Here is a 9,317-nt window from a genome sequence, read left to right on the forward strand (position 1 = left end):
GTGAAAAATATCAATCCGTTGGAATTTTCTAGTTTGACTCTCTATAATAATATCTCTATCTTTGCTTAATTGTTCAACGTTGCCAACAATCAATGCAGCCACTTCAGATGTAGTGGCAAGTTGTATGTTCTTCCATTTGTAGTCCTTTTACTAATCAACTGAAGTTTTATGTCTCTGCAATTTTTCTGTTCGTACCTATCTCTTGCATAGTGAAAACTCTTTTCCAAACTATTATATTTGTCTAGCATGTTTCTTAATATTGCCACAATTTTCCTATCCCATTCATTTATAGCTTCATTGAAACTGTATAAAAGAAGACATAATAAAATTTATGTTATTCTCTTCCATAGTTAAAAAATAACTAAAATATTTGACTGGTTACATGGAAACTACCGAAGTGTGCCTATCCGATTATCAATCTTTTTTGTGTGTCATAGATATATAGCTGGGCAAATATTGGTCGCAGATTAGCCGGAGGAAGTAGGCTACCAATGCTATGGTAGTTTTGACCCCCCCAAGATTAAAAATTGGGGGAGCAGTCCCATTGTTCACCCCACGGTCAATTTTTCTGGCCATCGATGTAAAACAAAACATTGAATTAAATGCCCTTATATTTTTTAGGAAATGAATACTTCTTTGATCTCCTTCAGTATGAAACTGAATGAGCTCATCAGGAGGCACAAAAATTAGAGGAAGCTCGATCTTTCCTTCCATACAACATAATGAAAACTTTGGTTGCAATGACTGTTTGGATTTAGCAAGCCTTTCATCAGACCACATCCATACTTTACAGTGTTGTCATTGGTAAATAGGATCTCCTATATCCCATACACCTGCCGAATGCACTCTCTTTAGATACTCAGTTGCCATACCAATACAATTTAGTCCATGATGTACACAAAGATGTAAATAAATGTATAGATAAAATTTGTACATACGGTTTAAAGTTTCTGAAGATGGTATAAAATAATCTTCTAAATCCACATCCAACATTGAGTCATCATAAGCATTAACAACTACAATCAATAAAAACTATAAAAGATGAAACATATATGTTGATGTATTACTAATAATTCATATCTTTTGCAAACTACTCACTTAAATTCTTGATATAATGGAAGAGTACGTTCATAATCAACAAAAAGGTCAACATTTTGGCCACTTTATGTGTCATCTCTTGGTGGGTGCACCTTACTAGTCGATAAGTTTACATCTTCAAAATGTTGTGCCGAATTGATAACCAGTGAATCAACAACAAAGGAAGATTGTCTTTTTTGCTTTCCATTTATAGTAGAATTTCTTGACAAAAAGTTAAATTTTATTCAATTAAGCATTAAACACTATAAGAAATAAAATAATATAATAATGATTACCATCTTTTCTAAATTAGCTTCTTGTTAGGCACAATCTCTATAATATCTTTACTATCAGAATATCACGCTTCTGGCTATGCCAATCTGATAGCCTGGATATTACGCCGACTCTCATATATATAATAATAAGATAGGAGCCTTTGACTCAAAACCGTATCGCTATTTTCTTTGAAAAGAAAAAGGAAATACTTTTTCTTGAAAGCAAACAAGCATATACATATATATAAAACTTCTTACACAAGTAACTTATACATATTATCTATTACTTGTATAATAGCCGTGGCTCTTTAAGCCACGCGTCATTCTCTCAATTAACCAGAATAAAAAAAAAAGAAACTAGGAGTAACGTAAACACGTTACATTCTCCCCTCATCTTCTCCCTCTGTTATCTCTCTTTCGCTTCAACGCGTGTCGTCCTCTCTCTTTTTCTTTTGAAACCTTAAATCCCACTTTCCCCTTCTTTTTCTCATAGATAGCCAACTTACTCCTCCTGCTCTGGATAATATCTGGCCATTCACGCTCTGTTTATCGCTCTCCCTGTCTCCCAAATCCTCATTTCCGTAAGGCATATGTCTCGCTCCTGAACGCCGTATCTTCAACATCGTTTTTGTCAACCTTCATCTGGAAACCCTAACCCACCGAGCTAAGCGGAGAGATGCCGGTGATGCTGAGAGACTGGGATCTCTGTTGCGGTCTTCAGACGCTCACGAAGAGCGTTAGCCCGGCGGTTTGCTTCAAGGCAACTGACGAATCGCATCCCATTTCCTCAGCAACGGCAGTTGCAGCTACAAACGTCCAATCATCATCTTTTCAGGCATCTTCGTTGTCAATTGGTAATGGCTCCCTATCCCTCGAATTCAAACCGTGTCTTCTTCCATCTTTTTATTCAATATTATGCCTATCACCTATTTCTTGATCTCTCTCTTTAATATAGCTGCCTGTATGATTAGGGTTCATGGAAAAGGATCCTGGGAACAAATTTTTTTGTCTGATTTGTCAGATTCATTTAAAGATTGGTGGTCATTCTCAAGAGGAAATCATCCTAGGGTTCATGTCACTCTGCCTCTCTTTTATCTTGGGAAACAAAAAGTTAGGTGGGAATTTTTACGGCGGCCCTGTCCTTTCTCTGTCCCCTTCCATCATGTGGCGTGTTTCACTGTTCAATCCGAATTTCCTGTGATGTAGGTATGTAGTGGTTATGACCTATTTCAGATTCTTTTATATTTGTTTACTTTGATACTCAAGTTTCCTTTCAATTAACAGGATTTGTTTTTGCCCCTGTTTGAGCGTTCTTTTCTGATTCTGTTTGGAAAATTGGGTTTTTCGTTTTGACATAAGATGTTGCGTTCCAGTAACAGTAATTGTTTTTGGAACTGTTTAACTATTCCCTTCTGATTTTCTTCTCAAATATGGGTAGTTTTGTTTGTATTGCTGCTTGTGTGATAGATGAAACAAATGAACTATGCTTATTCTCAACTGATTCAGTAAAGCTTCTCTCTAATCTCACCCCTTGGAAGGAATGTTGGAAGATAACACTCAGAATCATCAGAATGTGGAGTTTAATTGATCATAGGGAGCAGAATGAAGAACATGCTTTTCTTCGGCTTCTGATAATGGATAAAGAAGTTAGTTATTATAGCTATTTCGATATTTTTGTTGAATAAGTTTGTATAGCAAAATTTTAGTCACTTTAATTAGTCATTTGAATTGGATAATAACTGTTCAATACACAGATTTAATCATGCTGGTTTCAGATGCTTTTTGGAATTGGCTTTAACTAAAAGTTTTATATGATGTCAACTAGAAACATAAATTGAGTTTACTACTACACATGTGTGGAGTGTAAGTGTTAATATTTCCTTATCTTATTTGTTATTAGATTTAATGTGTTCTTTGGGGCTTTTATTTGTATGTGAAAATTCCAAAATACCTTCAATTTTCTAACTGATTTAAGGTGCTGGAAATGACATGGTTTAAAGTTTCTCAAATAAATTTTTACTCATAAGAAGGTCTCAAATTTTTGTATAATTTGTTCTTACTTTTGGTTAATGATTTGGACCCTTTCTTCCGGGTGTGAAAATTCTGAAATTGTGTTTGACTTTGTGTTCTCGGTTTTCCTTTGTTGTTTGTAGATTTTATTCCAGGCTGAAAATGCTAGAATAATTGCAATAACTAATGGAATTCTTATTTGTATGCGAGGTCCATGTTGATTTTTCAATTATCATTAACATTTAATTTAATTTTTTTCCCCAAATATTTTACATGAAAAGTGATTGAGAGTCAAATTTGGTTTTGTTACCTTTTTTTGTAGTTACCCGTTCTTCAACTGTGCAGCAGCTTTTGGGTTCAGAGAAGATGGTTTTTGTAATTTTAGAAAATAAAAATATTTTATTTTTATATTATCAAAGTGGCAAAGTATTTCCCTTTAGAGTTATGTTATCCTTGATCTTTACGGTATCTGGGCTTAAACCTGCTGTTTTGGCATATATAGTCTTGAATTTAATAAGTTTTTATTTGCAATGAAACTTGTCACACAGACAAGAGGAGTGGTGAAAGGAGGGCCTACGAAAAGGACTCATCTTTATGAACACCGATTCTACCATGCTATTTCGCCTTCACTCTCTTGGTGGCTCTCTTTTTAGATATGAGGTTTATGTTTCAGGTCCTTTTTTTTGCTCACCCTTATTTCACTTTTTAACACTTTTGTTTTTATTGAATCATTTTGGCTGAATTGCATCTTCTAATTTTCTTTTTTCGTCATGCAAGGGGTCACTTTCAAGTCTGTTTTTTTCCTTCATTCTGGATTCGATTTTTTTGTTGATTTCCTTTGAGTTAGGCATGCGTATTTCTGATAATAGTACCAACAACTGCAAACTGTATCATTTTATTTCATTGGAAAATATAATTGCTAAATTAATCTTCAATTTTTCTTCATATTAAAAGGAGTGTAAAAATTAAGTTGATGTGTTTTAGTGTGTAATTTTGGCCGCTGTTTTTTTTTTGTGTGTGTATCTCTGATTTTTGGATTTTTTATCTTCTTGAGTATTTATTTTATAAATACATAATTTGTTTACGTCTTTTATGAAATAAATTTAATAAGAAGCTTATATTTATTTGTCACTCTCTTTTGTTTATTTCTTTATTCCTTTACTAAAGCTTTTTTTGGTTTTTATCTCATTAATTATTTATGCGGGAAAACAATTTGTTTTCCTCTTTTTTTGAAATAAAATTAGTAAGAAGCTTATCCTATTTGTTATTCTATTTTGTTTATTTTTTTATTCCTTGATTGAATCTTTTTATTTTATAGATACTCATCATTTATTGAAGTTTTTTTCTTCTTTTTCTGTTATTGGTTATGAAGTGTTTATTTGTTGTTTAAAAATATTCTTTTGTCTCAAAAAAGAAATTTTTAACTTTAACAGAAAACCAGATATTTATTTTAGTTTCACTAATGATATTAAATCACTTTTTAATCTTTGGATTACTGATGCCATATTTCTTAATTTTGAGTCTTATATTTCTCGATTTTTAAAAGATATAATCTTATGCATTTGAATAATAAAATACTTTTGTTGTCAAAAGTGAAAAAACCTATTAAACTTATACGATTCAATTCCAAATGCTGCCTTCCTCAGTTTGTATCTTGAGAAGTCGTCACCTGTTTCGTTACAACTTTTTATTTTCTTTTTTTCTGATTGTCTTTTTTTTTGTCACAACCAAATTGAGTTTCAAAGTCACCTTTGTGCCTTTTTTTATGGTGTTCTCTTAAGAGTCAAATTTTCCTTTGTGCTTTATTTATATATAAGTGTACACCACTTATCACTGGATTTTTATCCTATAATTATTTCATCCTTATTTCTTCTTGGGTATTGAACTAAATAATTAATTAGTGTTGCTGTTCTATCTTTTTTTTCACCATTTGCTTCAGATTGGAGCTATTTATTTCTTATATTTCTAACTGTTCAATGATATCTTTTTAAGCATTCAATTTTGAAAAACTATTGTGTTAAAATAGTGAAAAATTCTTTAAAAATCTGTATGGTGTAATTTCAACCGCTGGGTTCCTTTATTTTATTCTTTGTTGTTTCTCTGATCTTTTGGTTTTTATTTTCTTGGATATTTATTGTATCAATGCATATTTTGTTTCCCTCTTTTTTGATGTGTTATGAGTGATAGGCGTGATGGATGACGATTTGCTTTTGATGGTCCGCTCTGGTGTTTGCAGTGGCAGCGGTGGCACTACTAGGTATGGCTCTTCATTCATATTATTCTATTTTTTGTTATATTTCATTTTATTTTTCACCTTTGTGGCTTGATACGGTTCAATTTCAATTGCTGTCTTCCTCATTTTGTATGTTGAGAAGTCGTTACCTGTTTCGTTACTACTGTTTTTTTTATGTTTTTCTAATGTTCTTTGTACTTCAATTTTTCACATGTCTATTTTTTTAAATTATTCCACTCAATGGAATTGAAGTTAAATTTATCTATCTACTTTTTTTGTTTTTTTGTTTTTTCTTTCTTCTGTGTTTTTGTAACTAGATTTTGTTTTAGATTTAGTTATTTATTTTTTTGTAATTTCAGTTACAATTGATTGAATTGTTTCTTCATTCCTTGAGTATTGGTAATGTATTTAGAAGATAGTGGTATGTGTGTCTTTTATTTTGGTTAGTGCTGATTTTTGTTAAAAAATATTTTATACTTTATAGATGATAGATGATGATGTTGGCTTTATTAGAAAATCAGATTTTTGGTTCTCTTTTATATCAAGAAAAGATAATTAGTGCTTGAATTGTACTTGAGTTGTTCACATGTCCATTTTTTTAATTCTCCCACACAAAGGAATTGAGAGCCAAATACATCTTTGTACCTATTTTGTTTTTAGTTTTTTTCTTGTGTGTTATTAGTAACTAGATTTCATTTTTATAATAATTAGATTGTGAAAAATAATTAGAATACTGTTCTACAAAGTGCTGTTGGAAAAGTTTGGAAAATGTTGATTAGTGATACATGTTATTTTTGGTCCAATTTCATATGCTAGCTTCCTTAAGTTGTTTTATGAAAAGTTGTCGTGTATTTTGTCTTATTCTGCATTTTGTTCTTGGTTTGTTTCGCTCATTTTTAAGTTTTTATTTGCTTGGTTTTTTATTTTAAAAATACTCCTTATTTATTTAATTTTTTGTCCATAACTAGTTTTGGCTGGAAATTTTGTTATGGTTGTCAGAATATTAATTCAAACATTTTTCCATTTTTTTATTGTCTTTGTTTGTTGAGTAATGAACATTGTGTTATGAGAATCAAATACTACAACTTTTCATATTAGTCAGATGATTTCTTTGAAGTTTCCAAGGTTAGGATTATTGGATTGATTAGTTCGTTGGGTTGGTCAGACCACTCTTCAAGTAGCTTTAAGCTTATGAATCGATGGAGCTAATGAGATTCGTAATCTTGGAGTTGTCTGGAGAGTGGCTTGAGCAGTTGGTCTATTTAGCTATCAAGCTTATGTTGATTCTTTTTCTGAGAAGTTTGAGTATTTGATTCTCTGGTCATATTTTTTTAAATAAAATTAGTAAGAAATTTATATAAGTTATGTTCTGTATTTATCACATGCCATTACCAAATAGGCAAGAGATGAAATTATGGGGAGAGGGTAAGGTACATTATTTAGTTGTTTGAATGAATAAATTTTTTTCTGTGTTTATCACATGCCATTTAGTTGTTTGAATTGGGTAGTACTTATTTTGTCACATGACATGATTTGAAATTAAAGGCAATTCGTAAACAAATACATACCATGAAACTAAATGCCCTTAAGCTAGGGATGTTATTGCAATTGAGTTAAAGAACTGAAATTTTATTTTGTTCTTTGTTTTTATTTTTCATTTGTTTTTTGGAGGTTATTTGTGGCGCTGAAATACTAAAATATCTCCAATTACATGATGAGCTTTCAAATTTTTTTATTTTATATTTTTTCCATTCTAAGATCTCAAATGTCTTTTTGTTCTTTGTTCTCAGTCTTGGTGTATTATTTGGAGCTTTTATTTTTTTCGTCGTCTTTATTTCTTTATTTATTTATACTTGATTCTATGTGAATGATTTCATTATACTAAGCATCTTCACTGTATTGTTATCTGTCTCAAGAGAGCTTTTCATTTCATTTTCTCCTTATACTATGCATCTTGACTGTTATTTTTCATTGGTTGGCAAGTATTCTATTGTGGACTTATGGTAACTACTTCATTACTTGAAATTATTTGTTTATATTCGGTTAGACACGAGTGAATAAATGCAGCGGCATACGGGGAGCAAATTGATAGGATTGCCAACTTACTGATTCTCAGGTTTGTGGATGTTGCTTTGGAGCTTAATTTGTTAAACATTTTTACATGAATCTCCCATTTTTTTCCTTTCCTGCTTCTTTTTCAAGTAATGCAGTAAAAATGTTTGTGAAAGTAGATCTGACAGGGTCAGCAAATTTCATTTAAAAATGCAATGGTGGTGAAAAAAATCTAAAGTTGTCACAACTATAGGACTTCTTTTAATTTAAAAAATTACTAAGGTTTATAAACTAGGAAAGGATATGCTGTCTTTTAGAATTTTAAAATCACAAATTAGTCATTTGATACAAAATTCATGCATATGAAGGGGAGGACTAATATGATGGCTTTTATTTGATATCTTCTGTTTCTTTATGGTTATTTCTTTGTTATTTTTTGTGGGTCTTACTCTCTTTTGTTTATTTCTTTCTCTCTTGATTGAATCTTTTATTTTTTTTAGTTTTCTGTTTCTATTGGGGTAAATAATGGGGTTGTTATTTCTACATGATGTCCATGTTGATTTTATAGGGATCATAAACAATTTTTTTATTTTTGTTGTTCTGAATTTTTGGACAGAAAAGATTTGAGAGTGAAATTTAGCTTTTTGCCTTTCTTATTTTTTTTCATATTAAAATTATTTGTTGTTAGTCACCAGATTTCATTTGTATAAAGTATCATGAACATTTTATTTCATTTTTCTTTTTTTGAAATCTTGCACACACAAGAATTGAGAGTCAATTTTAGTTTCTTGCATTTTTTTTAATTATAATTAACGCTACATTTCGTAGGTTAGTAGCCATATTTGATTAGTAGGTTAGTAGCCATATTTGATTAGTATAATAAGCGCTGCTGTTGTGAATGTGGTAACCTACATACCCTTATATACATAATTGTACACCACTTGAGTTTTACTCGGATGCTATTTATATACATTTTTTCCTGACTCGCCTGTTTTTTAATTGTGGAGCAGCTCTTGACTTGGGAGAAGTGGCTTTTTGGGCAAGTTAAGTAATACTACTACTTGCTTATTTTTATATAAAATTTAAGGCATTAAATATTTATATTTGGATGCCTTGTGTGCTATTTGGTGATGTTTGTGTGGTGTTGTCAGGTTTGCTGGGAATAAGAAAGGAATGGATGTCTTCAAAGGCAATGAGAAAAATGGAAAGTGAAAAGGTGTCAAAAGACCCTAATAAACCAGAGGCAACTCAGTGGTTTCTTCGTTCAGTGTGAAAAGGTAGATCATTCTTCACAGTCTTTACTTTTTTTTCACCATAATATGCTAATTCTGAATGCATCTTGCTAGTTGTCTTATGCTTAATTGTGCATGATGCATCTTGCTTTGATTCTTTTAATTAAAAAAATTACTAAGGTTTAAAAACTAAGAAAGGATAAGTTGTCCTCTTTGCTATATTTCTCTCCTACTATTAGGTTAGGATATAGGGTTCCAAGTCTGTCCTTCTCATTCTTCGATCTAATAGTGGCGGCTATGAAGATTTTGGATTAGATATTGTATGTTAGTAGGTATAGACTAATCTAGGGTTTATACGGTGTATTTTGAATGTTCAATTTCAAATATCTTAGTTGTTTCCTTTCTTTTTTCTCCCAAATTAAAAAGTTTAACTATATC

The 9,317-nt window shown here is 31.1% G+C and overlaps 1 long non-coding RNA gene across 1 annotated transcript; it reads left to right on the forward strand.

The window, feature by feature from the left end:
* Positions 2,419 to 5,617, forward strand: LOC110262929. The gene is made up of 3 exons (XR_002347941.1): positions 2,419 to 2,558; positions 2,820 to 2,998; positions 5,550 to 5,617. It is a non-coding gene; the product is annotated as an uncharacterized LOC110262929 (long non-coding RNA).

This window comes from Arachis ipaensis, chromosome B05 (assembly GCF_000816755.2).
Source record: "Arachis ipaensis cultivar K30076 chromosome B05, Araip1.1, whole genome shotgun sequence".
NCBI lineage: Eukaryota > Viridiplantae > Streptophyta > Magnoliopsida > Fabales > Fabaceae > Arachis > Arachis ipaensis.